The sequence below is a fragment of the Stenella coeruleoalba genome (assembly GCF_951394435.1).
Source record: "Stenella coeruleoalba genome assembly, contig: scaffold_28, whole genome shotgun sequence".
In the NCBI taxonomy this organism is placed as follows: Eukaryota; Metazoa; Chordata; class Mammalia; order Artiodactyla; family Delphinidae; genus Stenella; species Stenella coeruleoalba.
The window spans coordinates 519,752-536,238 of NW_027645921.1; the positions used below are offsets into that span (position 1 = coordinate 519,752).

Genomic DNA, 16,487 nt, shown 5'->3' on the forward strand with positions numbered 1-16,487 from the left:
GTGCTGGAACCAGATTAGGGCCTGAAGCCATCCTGCGGTGTTGCGGCCAGCTCACAAGAAAGTGAGTTGAAGAAAGGAGATCAGGGCCACTGTAATGCACAAACCTGCAGAGTTATAAATGACAGCTATCGTCCAAAAATATACTGAAGTAAGGCTGCCAAGAGGACTTGAAAGCGGGGCAGAATTGCAGGAAACCGATTTCAGGAGGTAGACTGGAATTGCATTGAAAGCATAGGAAAAGAGGCAGAACGTCCACAATGATGCACTTAGCCAAAAAGGGCGTATGCGTTTTTTCCTGAATATATTCAGTAAAAACGCATACGCACATTTTGGCCAACCAAGCAAGCTTGCAAAGGAAATCTGCACTACAATGAAGTCTCAATTCCCCCCAGTCAAAAGGGCCATCTGAAAAAAGTGTAAAATCCAGAAAGGCAGGACAGGCCATGGAGAACTGGGAGCCTTGTTATGCTGATGGGCGGGATGAAAATTGCCAACAGACACTCGGGAGAAGTGTATGGTGTTTCGTGAAACATCTAAAAAACAAAGCAACAGAGCCTAGGACACTTCCACTTATGGTCCTATAGATTAGGGAAATTAAAATCAAAAAGACACAGCCACCCCAAAGTTTGGAACGGCTCTGTTTACAACAACCTCTTTTACAGTAGAAGTTCAACATCGCAGAGAGTGAAAAATGGATAAAGAAGTTGTGGTATTTACTTACAAAGCAATATCACTCAGCAATGAAATCTATGTCATCAGGCCCTTAGCAGCACAATGAGTGGATTCAGGTATGATGATTCTAACTGAAATAAGTCACACAGAAAAAGAAACATCATAAGATATCAGTAATACATGGAATGTAAACTTGGCTACACAGGAACTGAATTACAGAACAGAACAGGGTCTCAAATTTAGAAAACCAACTTATGCTTGCTTAAGGGGAAAGGTGAGTTGGGGTGCTGCATAAAACCAGAGATTGAAATGAGCACAGATAAAGTTCCTTAAGCCAAATATGGAAGAGACAAGAGCTACTCCTTGCTCAACGAAATGGACTCAACACCGCATATTAAACGTCTAAGAATGTACCTGACTAGTAAGTATCTTAAAACCTATGGATTGCTATGTCTCCGAAAGAGAATCAAGCATGTGTACAGGGGCATAAACGCAGCAGGGATAGGATTGGAGAGGTTCGGTGAGCAAATGAAGACCCTTTGAAGTCATATTGCATGGTACCCATTCCACGGGTTTCAACTACCCAGGTTTAAGGTATTCTTCCTTCAGCTAAAACATGCGTGTGGAACCTAGAGTATGATCAACATGTGATCGGGAGACGTGTTCAAATATGTCTCAGTTTTCGTACCCTGGTACTCGGGTGCAACATTCCAGACGCTTTACTAACACTCTCCCGACTTGGAGAGTCAGTCCCTTTAACCTCTTGTTTGGCCCAGTTTGCAATTTCTGCGGAAGATGAACAGCAATAGCGAGAACCAATGAGAGACTAGCTGGAGGTGTCTGGACGGGCAAATTTAACTCTCATTTCCCACCAGGAAGAGGAATTAACCAAAGGCTCAACGTGCCGTGCCGGAACCAGATTAGGGCCTGAAGCCATCCTGGGGAGTTGCGGCCAGGTCACAAGAAAGCGAGTTGAAGAAAGGAGCTCAGGGGCACTGTAATTCACAAACCTGCAGAGTTATAAATGACAGCTATCGTCCAAAAATATACTGAAGTAAGGCTGCCAAGAGGACTTGAAAGCGGGGCAGAATTGCAGGAAACCGATTTCAGGAGGTAGACTGGAATTGCATTGAAAGGATAGGAAAACAGGCAGAACGTCCACAATGATGCACTTGGCCAAAAAGGGCGTATGCGTTTTTTCCTGAATATATTCAGGAAAAAACGCATACGCGCTTTTTGGCCAACCAAGCAAACTTGCAAAGGAAATCTGCACTACAATGAAGTCTCACTTCCCCCCGGTCAAAAGGGCCATCTGAAAAAATTGTAAAATCTAGAAAGGCAGGACAGGCCATGGAGAACTGGGAGCCTTGTTATGCTGATGGGCGGGATGTAAATAGCCAACAGACACTCGGGAGAAGTGTATGGTGTTTCCTGAAACATCTAAAAAACAAAGCAACAGAGCCAAGGGCACTTCCACTTATGGTCCTATAGCTTAGGGAAATTAAAATCAAAAAGACACAGCCACCCCAAAGTTTGGGACGCCTCTGTTTACAAGAACCTCGTTTACAGTACAAGTTCAATATCGCAGAAAGTGAAAAATGCATAAAGAAGTTGTGGTATTTACTTACAAAGCAATATCACTCAGCAATGAAATCTATGACATCAGGCCCTTAGCAGCACAATGAGTGCTTTCAGGTATGATGATTCTAACTGAAATAAGTCACACAGAAAAAGAAACATCATAAGATATCAGTAATACATGGAATGTAAACTTGGCTACACAGGAACTGAATTACAGAACAGAACAGGGTCTCAAATTTAGAAAACCAACTTATGCTTGCTTAAGGGGAAAGGTGAGTTGGGGTGCTGCATAAAACCAGAGATTGAAATGAGCACAGATAAAGTTCCTTAAGCCAAATATGGAATAGACAAGAGCTACTCCTTGCTCAACGAAATGGACTCAACACCCCATATTAAACGCCTAAGAATGTACCTGACTAGTAAGTATCTTAAAACCTATGGATTGCTATGTCTCCGAACGAGAATCAAGCGTTTGTACAGGGGCATAAACGCAGCAGTGATAGGATTGGAGAGGTTCAGTGGGCAAATGAAGACCCTTTGAAGTCATACTGCATGGTACCCATTCCACGGGTTTCAACTACCCAGGTTTAAGGTATTCTTCCTTCAGCTAAAACATGCATGTGGAACCCAGAGTATGATCAACCGTGTGATCGGGAGACGTGTTCAAATATGTCTCAGTTTTCGTACCCTGGTACTTCGGTGCAACATTCCAGACGCTTTATTAACACTCTCCTCACTTGGAGAGTCAGTGCCTTTAACCTCCTGTTTGGCCCAGTTTGCAATTTCTGTGGAAGATGAACAGGAATAGCGAGAACCAATGAGAGGCTAGCTGGAGGTGTCTGGACGGGCAAATTTAACTCTCATTTCCCACCAGGAAGAGGAAATAACCAAAGGCTCAGCGTGCCGTACCGGAACCAGATTAGGGGCTGAAGCCATCCTGCGGTGTTGCGGCCAGCTCAAAAGAAAGCGAGTTGAAGAAAGGAGCTCAGGGGCACTGTGATTCACAAACCTGCAGAGTTATAAATGACAGCTATCATCCAAAAATATACTGAAGTAAGGCTGCCAAGAGGACTTGAAAGCGGGGCAGAATTGCAGGAAACCGATTTCAGGAGGCAGACTGGAATTGCATTGAAAGCATAGGAAAAGAGGCAGCACGTCCACAATGATGCACTTAGCCAAAAAGGGTGTATGCGTTTTTTCCTGAATATATTCAGGAAAAAACGCATACGCCCTTTTTGGCCAACCAAGCAAGCTTGCAAAGGAAATCTGCACTACAATGAAGTCTCACTTCCCCCCGGTCAAAAGGGCCATCTGAAAAAAGTGTAAAATCCAGAAAGGCAGGACAGGCCATGGAGAACTGGGAGCCTTGTTATGCTGATGGGCGGGATGTAAATTGTCAACAGACACTCCGGAGAAGTGTATGGTGTTTCCTGAAACATCTAAAAAACAAAGCAACAGAGCCTAGTGCACTTCCACTTATGGTCCTATAGCTTAGGGAAATTAAAATCAAAAAGACACAGCCACCCCAAAGTTTGGGACGCCTCTGTTTACAAGAACCTCGTTTACCGTCCAAATTCAATATCACAGAAAGTGAAAAATGGATAAAGAACTTGTGGTACTTACGTACAATGCAGTATCACTCAGCAATGCAATCTATGTCATCAGGCCCGTAACAGCACAATGAGTGGATTCAGGTACGATGATTCTAACTGAAATAAGTCACACAGAAAAAGAAACATCATAAGATATCACTAATACATGGAATGTAACCTTGGCTACACAGGAACTGAATTCCAAAACAGAACAGGGTCTCAAATTTAGAAAACCAACTTATGCTTGCTTAAGGGGAAAGGTGAGTTGGGGTGCTGCATAAAACCAGAGATTGAAATGAGCACAGATAAAGTTCCTTAAGCCAAATATGGAATAGACAAGAGCTACTCCTTGCTCAACGAAATGGACTCAACACCGCATATTAAACTCCTAAGAATGTACCTGACTAGTAAGTATCTTAAAACCTATGGATTGCTATGTCTCCAAAAGAGAATCAAGCGTGTGTACAAGGGTCATGAACGCAGCAGTGACAGGATTGGAGAGATTCGGTGAGCAAATGAAGACCCTTTGAAGTCATATTGCATGGTACCCATTCCACGGGTCTCAACTCTCCAGGTTTAAGGTATTCTTTCTTCAGCTAAAACATGCATGTGGAACCCAGAGTATGATCAACCCTGTGATCGGGAGAGGTGTTCAAATATGTCTCAGTTTTCGTCCCCTGGTACTTCGGTGCAACATTCCAGACGCTTTACTAACACTCTCCCCACTTGGAGAGTCAGTCCCTTTAACCTCCTGTTTGTCCCAGTTTGCAATTTCTGCGGAAGATTTACAGGAATAGGGAGAACCAATGAGAGACCAGCGGGAGGTGTCTGGACGGGCAAATTTAACTCTAATTTCCCACCAGGATGAGGAATTAACCAAAGGCTCAGCGTGCCGTGCCGGAACCAGATTAGGGCCTGAAGCCATCCTACGGTGTTGCGGCCACGTCATAAGAAAGCGAGTTGAAGAAAGGAGCTCAGGGGCACTGTAATTCACAAACCTGCAGAGTTATAAATGACAGCTATCGTCCAAAAATAGACTGAAGTAAGGCTGCCAAGAGGACTTGAAAGCGGGGCAGAATTGCAGGAAACCGATTTCAGGAGGTAGACTGGAATTGCATTGAAAGCATAGGAAAAGAGGCAGAACGTCCACAATGATGCACTTGGCCAAAAAGGGCGTATGCGTTTTTTCCTGAATATATTCAGGAAAAAACGCATATGCCCTTTTTGGCCAACCAAGCAAGCTTGCAAAGGAAATCTGCACTACAATGAAGTCTCACTTCCCCCCGGTCAAAAGGGCCATCTGAAAAAAGTGTAAAATCCAGAAAGGCAGGACAGGCCATGGAGAACTGGGAGCCTTGTTATGCTGATGGGCGGGATGTAAATTGCCAACAGACACTCGGGAGAAGTGTATGGTGTTTCCTGAAACATCTAAAAAACAAAGCAACAGAGCTTAGTTCACTTCCACTTATGGTCCTATAGCTTAGGGAAATTAAAATCAAAAAGACACAGCCACCCCAAAGTTTGGGACGCCTCTGTTTACAAGAACCTCGTTTACCGTACAAATTCAATATCACAGAAAGTGAAAAATGGATAAAGAACTTGTGGTACTTACGTACAATGCAGTATCACTCAGCAATGAAATCTATGTCATCAGCCCCGTAGCAGCACAATGAGTGGATTCAGGTACGATGATTCTAACTGAAATAAGTCACACAGAAAAAGAAACATCATAAGATATCACTAATACACGGAATGTAAACTTGGCTACACAGGAACTGAATTCCAAAACAGAACAGGGTCTCAAATAATGAAAACCAACTTATGCTTGCTTAAGGGGAAAGGTGAGTTGGGGTGCTGCATAAAACCAGAGATTGAAATGAGCACAGATAAAGTTCCTTAAGCCAAATATGGAACAGACAAGAGCTACTCCTTGGTCAACGAAATGGACTCAACACCGCATATTAAACGCCTAAGAATGTACCTGACTACTAAGTATCTTAAAACCTATGGATTGCTATGTCTCCGAAAGAGAATCAAGCATGTGTACAGGGGCATAAACGCAGCAGTGATAGGATTGGAGAGGTTCGGTGAGCAAATGAAGACCCTTTGAAGTCATATTGCATGGTTCCCATTCCACGGGTTTCAACTACCCAGGTTTAAGGTATTCTTCCTTCACCGAAAACATGCATGTGGAACGTAGAGTATGATCAACCATGTGATTGGGAGAGTGTTCAAATATGTCTCAGTTTTCGTACCCTGGTACTCGGGTGCAACATTCCAGACGCTTTACTAACACTCTCCCGACTTGGAGAGTCAGCGCCTTTAACCTCCTGTTTGGCCCAGTTTGCAATTTCTGCGGAAGATGAACAGGAATAGCGAGAACCAATGAGAGACTAGCTGGAGGTGTCTGGACGGGCAAATTTACCTCTCATTTCCCACCAGGAAGAGGAATTAACCAAAGGCTCAGCATGCCGTGCTGGAACCAGATTAGGGCCTGAAGCCATCCTGCGGTCTTGCGGCCAGCTCACAAGAAAGCGAGTTGAAGAAAGGAGCTCAGGGGCACTGTAATTCACAAACCTGCAGAGTTATAAATGACAGCTATCGTCCAAAAATAGACTGAAGTAAGGCTGCCAAGAGGACTTGAAAGCGGGGCAGAATTGCAGGAATCCGATTTCAGGAGGTAGACTGGAATTGCATTGAAAGCATAGGAAAAGAGGCAGAACGTCCACAATGATGCACTTGGCCAAAAAGTGCGTATGCGTTTTTTCCTGAATATATTCAGGAAAAAACGCATACGCACTTTTTGGCCAACCAAGCAAGCTTGCAAAGGAAATCTGCACTACAATGAAGTCTCACTTCCCCCCGGTCAAAAGGGCCATCTGTAAAAAGTGTAAAATCCAGAAAGGCAGGACAGGCCATGGAGAACTGGGAGCCTTGTTATGCTGATGGGCGGGATGTAAATTGCCAACAACCACTCGGGAGAAGTGTATGGTGTCTCCTGAAACATCTAAAAAACAAAGCAACAGAACCTAGGGCACTTCCACTTATGGTCCTATAGCTTAGGGAAATTAAAATCAAAAAGACAGAGCCACCCCAAAGTTTGGAACGGCTCTGTTTACAAGAACCTCGTTTACAGTACAAGTTCAACATCTCAGAAAGTGAAAAATGGATAAAGAAGTTGTGGTATTTACTTACAAAGCAATATCACTCAGCAATGAAATCTGTGTCATCAGGCCCTTAGCAGCACAATGAGTGGATTCAGGTATGATGATTCTAACTGAAATAAGTCACAAAGAAATAGAAACATCATAAGATATCAGTAATACACGGAATGTAAACTTGGCTACACAGGAACTGAATTACAGAACAGAACAGGGTCTCAAATTTAGAAAACCAACTTATTCTTGCTTAAGGGTAAAGGTGAGTTGGGGTGCTGCATAAAACCAGAGATTGAAATGAGCACAGATAAAGTTCCTTAAGCCAAATATGGAATAGACAAGAGCTACTCCTTGCTCAACGAAATGGACTCAACACCCCATATTAAACGCCTAAGAATGTACCTCGCTAGTAAGTATCTTAAAACCTATGGATTGCTATGTCTCCGAAAGAGAATCAAGCATGTGTACAGGGGCATAAACGCAGCAGTGATAGGATTGGAGAGGTTCGGTGAGCAAATGAAGACCCTTTGAAGTCATATTGCATGGTACCCATTCCACGGGTTTCAACTACCCAGGTTTAAGGTATTCTTCCTTCAGCTAAAACATGCATGTGGAACCTAGAGTATGATCAACCATGTGATCGGGAGACGTGTTCAAATATGTCTCAGTTTTCGTACCCTGGTACTCGGGTGCAACATTCCAGACGCTTTACTAACACTCTCCCGACTTGGAGAGTCAGTCCCTTTAACCTCCTGTTTGGCCCAGTTTGCAATTTCTGCGGAAGATGAACAGGAATAGCGAGAACCAATGAGAGACTAGCTGGAGGTGTCTGGACGGGCAAATTTAACTCTCATTTCCCACCAGGAAGAGGAATTAACCAAAGGCTCAGCGTGCGGTGCCGGAACCAGATTAGGGCCTGAAGACATCCTGCGGTGTTGCGGCCAGTCACAAGAAAGCGAGTTGAAGAAAGGAGCTCAGGGGCACTGTAATTCACAAACCTGCAGAGTTATAAATGACAGCTATCGTCCAAAAATAGACTGAAGTAAGGCTGCCAAGAGGACTTGAAAGCGGGGCAGAATTGCAGGAAACCGATTTCAGGAGGTAGACTGGAATTGCATTGAAAGCATAGGAAAAGAGGCAGAACGTCCACAATGATGCACTTGGCCAAAAAGGGCGTATGCGTTTTTTCCTGAATATATTCAGGAAAAAACGCATACGCCCTTTTTGGCCAACCAAGCAAACTTGCAAAGGAAATCTGCACTACAATGAAGTCTCACTTCCCCCCGGTCAAAAGGGCCATCTGAAAAAAGTGTAAAATCCAGAAAGGCAGGACAGGCCATGGAGAACTGGGAGCCTTGTTATGCTGATGGGCGGGATGTAAATTGCCAACAGACACTCAGGAGAAGTGTATGGTGTTTCCTGAAACATCTAAAAAACAAAGCAACAGAGCCTAGGGCACTGCAACTTATGGTCCTATAGCTTAGGGAAATTAAAATCAAAAAGACACAGCCACCCCAAAGTTTGGGACGCCTCCGTTTACAAGAACCTCGTTTACCGTACAAGTGCAATATCACAGAAAGTGAAAAATGGATAAAGAACTTGTGGTACTTACGTACAATGCAGTATCACTCAGCAATGAAATCTATGTCATCAGGCCCGTAGCAGCATGATGAGTGGATTCAGGTACGATGATTCTAACTGAAATAAGTCACACAGAAAAAGAAACATCATAAGATATCACTAACACACGGAATGTAAACTTGGCTACACAGGAACTGAATTCCAAAACAGAACAGGGTCTCAAATTTAGAAAACCAACTTATGCTTGCTTAAGGGGAAAGGTGAGTTGGGGTGCTGCATAAAACCAGAGATTGAAATGAGCACAGATAAAGTTCCTTAAGCCAAATATGGAATAGACAAGAGCTACTCCTTGCTCAACGAAATGGACTCAACACCCCATATTGAACGCCTAAGAATGTACCTGACTAGTAAGTATCTTAAAACCTATGGATTGCTATGTCTCCGAAAGAGAATCAAGCATGTATACAGGGGCATAAACGAAACAGTGATAGGATTGGAGAGGTTCGGTGAGCAAATGAAGACCCTTTGAATTCATATTGCATGGTACCCATTCCACGGGTTTCAAGTACCCAGGTTTAAGGTATTCTTCCTTCAGCTAAAACATGCATGTGGAACCTAGAGTATGATCAACCATGTGATCGGGAGACGTGTTCAAATATGTCTCAGTTTTCGTACCCTGGTACTCGGGTGCAACATTCCAGACGCTTTACTAACACTCTCCCCACTTGGAGAGTCAGTCCCTTTAACCTCCTGTTTGGCCCAGTTTGCAATTTCTGCGGAAGATGAACAGGAATAGCGAGAACCAATGAGAGACTAGCTGGAGGTGTCTGGACGGGCAAATTTAACTCTCATTTCCCACCAGGAAGAGGAATTAACCAAAGGCTCAGCGTGCCGTGCCGGAACCAGATTAGGGCCTGAAGCCATCCGGCGGTGTTGCGGCCAGCTCACAAGAAAGCGAGTTGAAGAAAGGAGCTCAGGGGCACTGTAATTCACAAACCTGCAGAGTTATAAATGACAGCTATCGTCCAAAAATAGACTGAAGTAAGGCTGCCAAGAGGACTTGAAAGCGGGGCAGAATTGCAGGAAACCGATTTCAGGAGGTAGACTGGAATTGCATTGAAAGCATAGGAAAAGAGGCAGAACGTCCACAATGATGCACTTGGCCAGAAAGGGCATATGCGTTTTTTCCTGAATATATTCAGGAAAAAACGCATACGCCCTTTTTGGCCAACCAAGCAAGCTTGCAAAGGAAATCTGCACTACAATGAAGTCTCACTTCCCCCCGGTCAAAAGGGCCATCTGAAAAAAGTGTAAAATCCAGAAAGGCAGGACAGGCCATGTAGAACTGGGAGCCTTGTTATGCTGATGGGTGGGATGTAAATTGCCAACAACCACTCGGGATACGTGTATGGTGTTTCCTGAAACATCTAAAAAACAAAGCAACAGAACCTAGGGCACTTCCACTTATGGTCCTATAGCTTAGGGAAATTAAAATCAAAAAGACACAGCCACCCCAAAGTTTGGAACGGCTCTGTTTACAAGAACCTCGTTTACAGTACAAGTTCAACATCGCAGAAAGGGAAAAATGGATAAAGAAGTTGTGGTATTTACTTACAAAGCAATATCACTCAGCAATGAAATCTGTGTCATCAGGCCCTTAGCAGCACAATGAGTGGATTCAGGTATGATGATTCTAACTGAAATAAGTCACACAGAAAAAGAAACATCATAAGATATCAGTAATACATGGAATGTAAACTTGGCTACACAGGAACTGAATTACAGAACAGAACAGGGTCTCAAATTTAGAAAACCAACTTATGCTTGCTTAAGGGGAAAGGTGAGTTGGGGTGCTGCATAAAACCAGAGATTGAAATGAGCACAGATAAAGTTCCTTAAGCCAAATATGGAATAGACAAGAGCTACTCCTTGCTCAACGAAATGGACTCAACACCGCATATTAAACACCAGGAATGTACCTGACTAGTAAGTATCTTAAAACCTATGGATTGCTATGTCTCCGAAAGAGAATCAAGCATGTGTACAGGGGCATAAACGCAGCAGTGATAGGATTGGAGAGGTTCGGTGAGCAAATGAAGACCCTTTGAAGTCATATTGCATGGTACCCATTCCACGGGTTTCAACTACCCAGGTTTAAGGTATTCTTCCTTCAGCTAAAACATGCATGTGGAACCTAGAGTATGATCAACCATGTGATCGGGAGACGTGTTCAAATATGTCTCAGTTTTCGTACCCTGGTACTCGGGTGCAACATTCCAGATGCTTTACTAACACTCTCCCGACTTGGATAGTCAGTCCCTTTAACCTCCTGTTTGGCCCAGTTTGCAATTTCTGCGGAAGATGAACAGGAATAGCGAGAACCAATGAGAGACTAGCTGGAGGTGTCTGGACGGGCAAATTTAACTCTCATTTCCCACCAGGAAGAGGAATTAACCAAAGGCTCAGCGTGCCGTGCCAGAAACAGATTAGGGCCTGAAGACATCCTGCGGTGTTGCGGCCAGGTCACAAGAAAGCGAGTTGAAGAAAGGAGCTCAGGGGCACTGTAATTCACAAACCTGCAGAGTTATAAATGACAGCTATCGTCCAAAAATACACTGAAGTAAGGCTGCCAAGAGGACTTGAAAGCGGGGCAGAATTGCAGGAAACCGATATCAGGAGGTAGACTGGAATTGCATTGAAAGCATAGGAAAAGAGGCAGAACGTCCACAATGATGCACTTGGCCAAAAAGGGCGTATGCGTTTTTTCCTGAATATATTCAGGAAAAAACGCATACGCCCTTTTTGGCCAACCAAGCAAACTTGCAAAGGAAATCTGCACTACAATGAAGTCTCACTTCCCCCCGGTCAAAAGGGCCATCTGAAAAAAGTGTAAAATCCAGAAAGGCAGGACAGGCCATGGAGAACTGGGAGCCTTGTTATGCTGATGGGCGGGATGTAAATTGCCAACAGACACTCAGGAGAAGTGTATGGTGTTTCCTGAAACATCTAAAAAACAAAGCAACAGAGCCTAGGGCACTTCCACTTATGGTCCTATAGCTTAGGGAAATTAAAAGCAAAAAGACACAGCCACCCCAAAGTTTGGGACGCCTCTGTTTACAAGAATCTCGTTTACCGTACAAGTTCAATATCACAGAAAGTGAAAAATGGATAAAGAACTTGTGGTACTTACGTACAATGCAGTATCACTCAGCAATTAATTCTATGTCATCAGGCCCGTAGCAGCATAATGAGTAGATTCAGGTACGATGATTCTAACTGAAATAAGTCACACAGAAAAAGAAACATCATAAGATATCAGTAATACACGGAATGTAAACTTGGCTACACAGGAACTGAATTCCAAAACAGAACAGGTTCTCAAATTTAGAAAACCAACTTATGCTTGCTTAAGGGGAAAGGTGAGTTGGGTTGCTGCATAAAACCAGAGATTGAAATGAGCACAGATAAAGTTCCTTAAGCCAAATATGGAATAGACAAGAGCTACTCCTTGCTCAACGAAATGGACTCAACACCGCATATTAAACGCCTAAGAATGTACCTGACTAGTAAGTATCTTAAAACCTATGGATTGCTATGTCTCCGAAAGAGAATCAAGCATGTGTACAGGGGCATAAACGCAGCAGTGATAGGAGTGGAGAGGTTCGGTGAGCAAATGAAGACCCTTTGAAGTCATATTGCATGGTACCCATTCCACGGGTTTCAACTACCCAGGTTTTAGGTATTCTTCCTTCAGCTAAAACATGCATGTGGAACCCAGAGTATGATCAACCATGTGATCGGGAGACGTGTTCAAATATGTCTCAGTTTTCCTCCCCTGGTACTCGGGTGCAACATTCCAGACGCTTTACTTACACTCTCCCCACTTGGAGAGTCAGCGCCTTTAACCTCCTGTTTGGCACAGTTTGCAATTTCTGCGGAAGATGAACAGGAATAGCGAGAACCAATGAGAGGCTAGCTGGAGGTGTCTGGACGGGCAAATTTAACTCTCATTTCCCACCAGGAAGAGGAATTAACCAAAGGCTCAGCATGCCGTGCCGGAATCAGATTAGGGCCTGAAGACATCCTGCGGTGTTGCGGCCAGCTCAAAAGAAAGCGAGTTGAAGAAAGGAGCTCAGGGGCACTGTAATTCACAAACCTGAAGAGTTATAAATGACAGCTATCGTCCAAAAATAGACTGAAGTAAGGCTGCCAAGAGGACTTGAAAGCGGGGCAGAATTGCAGGAAACCGATTTCAGGAGGTAGACTGGAATTGCATTGAAAGCATAGGAAAAGAGGCAGAACGTCCACAATGATGCACTTGGCCAAAAAGGGCGTATGCGTTTTTTCCTGAATATATTCAGGAAAAAACGCATACGCCCTTTTTGGCCAACCAAGCAAGCTTGCAAAGGAAATCTGCACTACAATGAAGTCTCACTTCCCCCCGGTCAAAAGAGCCATCTGAAAAAAGTGTAAAATCCAGAAAGGCAGGACAGGCCATGGAGAACTGGGAGCCTTGTTATGCTGATGGGCGGGATGTAAATTGCCAACAGACACTCGGGAGAAGTGTATGGTGTTTCCTGAAACATCTAAAAAACAAAGCAACAGAGCCTAGGGCACTGCCACTTATGGTCCTATAGCTTAGGGAAATTAAAATCAAAAAGACACAGCCACCCCAAAGTTTGGGACGCCTCTGTTTACAAGAACCTCGTTTACAGTACAAGTTCAACATCGCAGAAAGTGAAAAATGGATAAAGAAGATGTGGTATTTACTTACAAAGCAATATCACTCAGCAATGAAATCTATGTCATCAGGCCCTTAGCAGCACAATGAGTGGATTCAGGTATGATGATTCTAACTGAAATAAGTCACACAGAAAAAGAAACATCATAAGATATCAGTAATACACGGAATGTAAACTTGGCTACACAGGAACTGAATTACAGAACAGAACAGGGTCTCAAATTTAGAAAACCAACTTATGCTTGCTTAAGGGGAAAGGTGATTTGGGGTGCTGCATAAAACCAGAGATTGAAATGAGCACAGATAAAGTTCCTTAAGCCAAATATGGAATAGACAAGAGCTACTCCTTGCTCAACGAAATGGACTCAACACCGCATATTAAACGCCTAAGAATGTACCTGAGTAGTAAGTATCTTAAAACCTATGGATTGCTATGTCTCCGAAAGAGAATCAAGCATGTGTACAGGGGCATAAACGCAGCAGTGATAGGATTGGAGAGGTTCGTGAGCAAATGAAGACCCTTTGAAGTCATATTGCATGGTACCCATTCCACGGGTTTCAACTACCCAGGTTTAAGGTATTCTTCCTTCAGCTAAAACATGCATGTGGAACCTAGAGTATGATCAACCATGTGATCGGGAGACGTGTTCAAATATGTCTCAGTTTTCGTACCATGGTACTCGGGTGCAACATTCCAGACGCTTTACTAACACTCTCCCCACTTGGAGAGTCAGTCCCTTTAACCTCCTGTTTGGCCCGGTTTGCAATTTCTGTGGAAGATGAACAGGAAGCGAGAAGCAATGAGAGACTAGCTGGAGGTGTCTGGATGGGCAAATTTAACTCTCATTTCCCACCAGGAAGAGGAATTAACCAAAGGCTCAGCATGCCGTGCCGGAATCAGATTAGGGCCTGAAGACATCCTGCGGTGTTGCGGCCAGCTCAAAAGAAAGCGAGTTGAAGAAAGGAGCTCAGGGGCACTGTAATTCACAAACCTGCAGAGTTATAAATGACAGCTATCGTCCAAAAATAGACTGAAGTAAGGCTGCCAAGAGGACTTGAAAGCGGGGCAGAATTGCAGGAAACCGATTTCAGGAGGTAGACTGGAATTGCATTGAAAGCATAGGAAAAGAGGCAGAACGTCCACAATGATGCACTTGGCCAAAAAGGGCGTATGCGTTTTTTCCTGAATATATTCAGGAAAAAACGCATACGCCCTTTTTGGCCAACCAAGCAAGCTTGCAAAGGAAATCTGCACTACAATGAAGTCTCACTTCCCCCCGGTCAAAAGAGCCATCTGAAAAAAGTGTAAAATCCAGAAAGGCAGGACAGGCCATGGAGAACTGGGAGCCTTGTTATGCTGATGGGCGGGATGTAAATTGCCAACAGACACTCGGGAGAAGTGTATGGTGTTTCCTGAAACATCTAAAAAACAAAGCAACAGAGCCTAGGGCACTGCCACTTATGGTCCTATAGCTTAGGGAAATTAAAATCAAAAAGACACAGCCACCCCAAAGTTTGGGACGCCTCTGTTTACAAGAACCTCGTTTACAGTACAAGTTCAACATCGCAGAAAGTGAAAAATGGATAAAGAAGATGTGGTATTTACTTACAAAGCAATATCACTCAGCAATGAAATCTATGTCATCAGGCCCTTAGCAGCACAATGAGTGGATTCAGGTATGATGATTCTAACTGAAATAAGTCACACAGAAAAAGAAACATCATAAGATATCAGTAATACACGGAATGTAAACTTGGCTACACAGGAACTGAATTACAGAACAGAACAGGGTCTCAAATTTAGAAAACCAACTTATGCTTGCTTAAGGGGAAAGGTGATTTGGGGTGCTGCATAAAACCAGAGATTGAAATGAGCACAGATAAAGTTCCTTAAGCCAAATATGGAATAGACAAGAGCTACTCCTTGCTCAACGAAATGGACTCAACACCGCATATTAAACGCCTAAGAATGTACCTGAGTAGTAAGTATCTTAAAACCTATGGATTGCTATGTCTCCGAAAGAGAATCAAGCATGTGTACAGGGGCATAAACGCAGCAGTGATAGGATTGGAGAGGTTCGTGAGCAAATGAAGACCCTTTGAAGTCATATTGCATGGTACCCATTCCACGGGTTTCAACTACCCAGGTTTAAGGTATTCTTCCTTCAGCTAAAACATGCATGTGGAACCTAGAGTATGATCAACCATGTGATCGGGAGACGTGTTCAAATATGTCTCAGTTTTCGTACCATGGTACTCGGGTGCAACATTCCAGACGCTTTACTAACACTCTCCCCACTTGGAGAGTCAGTCCCTTTAACCTCCTGTTTGGCCCGGTTTGCAATTTCTGTGGAAGATGAACAGGAAGCGAGAAGCAATGAGAGACTAGCTGGAGGTGTCTGGATGGGCAAATTTAACTCTCATTTCCCACCAGGAAGAGGAATTAACCAAAGGCTCAGCGTGCCGTGCCAGAAACAGATTAGGGCCTGAAGACATCCTGCGGTGTTGCGGCCAGGTCAGAAGAAAGCGAGTTGAAGAAAGGAGCTCAGGGGCACTGTAATTCACAAACCTGCAGAGTTATAAATGACAGCTATCGTCCAAAAATAGACTGAAGTAAGGCTGCCAAGAGGACTTGAAAGCGGGGCAGAATTACAGGAAACCGATTTCAGGAGGTAGACTGGAATTGCATTGAAAGCATAGAAAAAGAGGCAGAACGTCCACAATGATGCACTTGGCCAAAAAGGGCGTATGCGTTTTTTCCTGAATATATTCAGGAAAAAACGCATACGCCCTTTTTGGCCAACCAAGCAAACTTGCAAAGGAAATCTGCACTACAATGAAGTCTCACTTCCCCCCGGTCAAAAGGGCCATCTGAAAAAAGTGTAAAATCCAGAAAGGCAGGACAGGCCATGGAGAACTGGGAGCCTTGTTATGCTGATGGGCGGGATGTAAATTGCCAACAGACACTCAGGAGAAGTGTATGGTGTTTCCTGAAACATCTAAAAAACAAAGCAACAGAGCCTAGGGCACTTCCACTTATGGTCCTATAGCTTAGGGAAATTAAAATCAAAAAGACACAGCCACCCCAAAGTTTGGGACGCCTCTGTTTACAAGAACCTCGTTTACCGTACAAGTTCAATATCACAGAAAGTGAAAATGGAT

General features: G+C 43.8%; 2 long non-coding RNA genes across 2 annotated transcripts in view; one reads left to right on the forward strand and one right to left on the reverse strand.

The window, feature by feature from the left end:
* LOC307181475 overlaps positions 1-12,850 on the forward strand; it is a 392,267-nt gene extending 379,417 nt beyond the window's left edge. The window contains exon 3 of the long non-coding RNA XR_013826870.1: positions 12,650-12,850. This is a non-coding gene — a long non-coding RNA (uncharacterized lncRNA). The remainder of the gene's footprint in view (positions 1-12,649) is intronic.
* The window catches only part of LOC307181473, a 456,719-nt gene that overhangs the window by 112,286 nt on the left and 327,946 nt on the right, over positions 1-16,487 (reverse strand). The window lies entirely within an intron of this gene.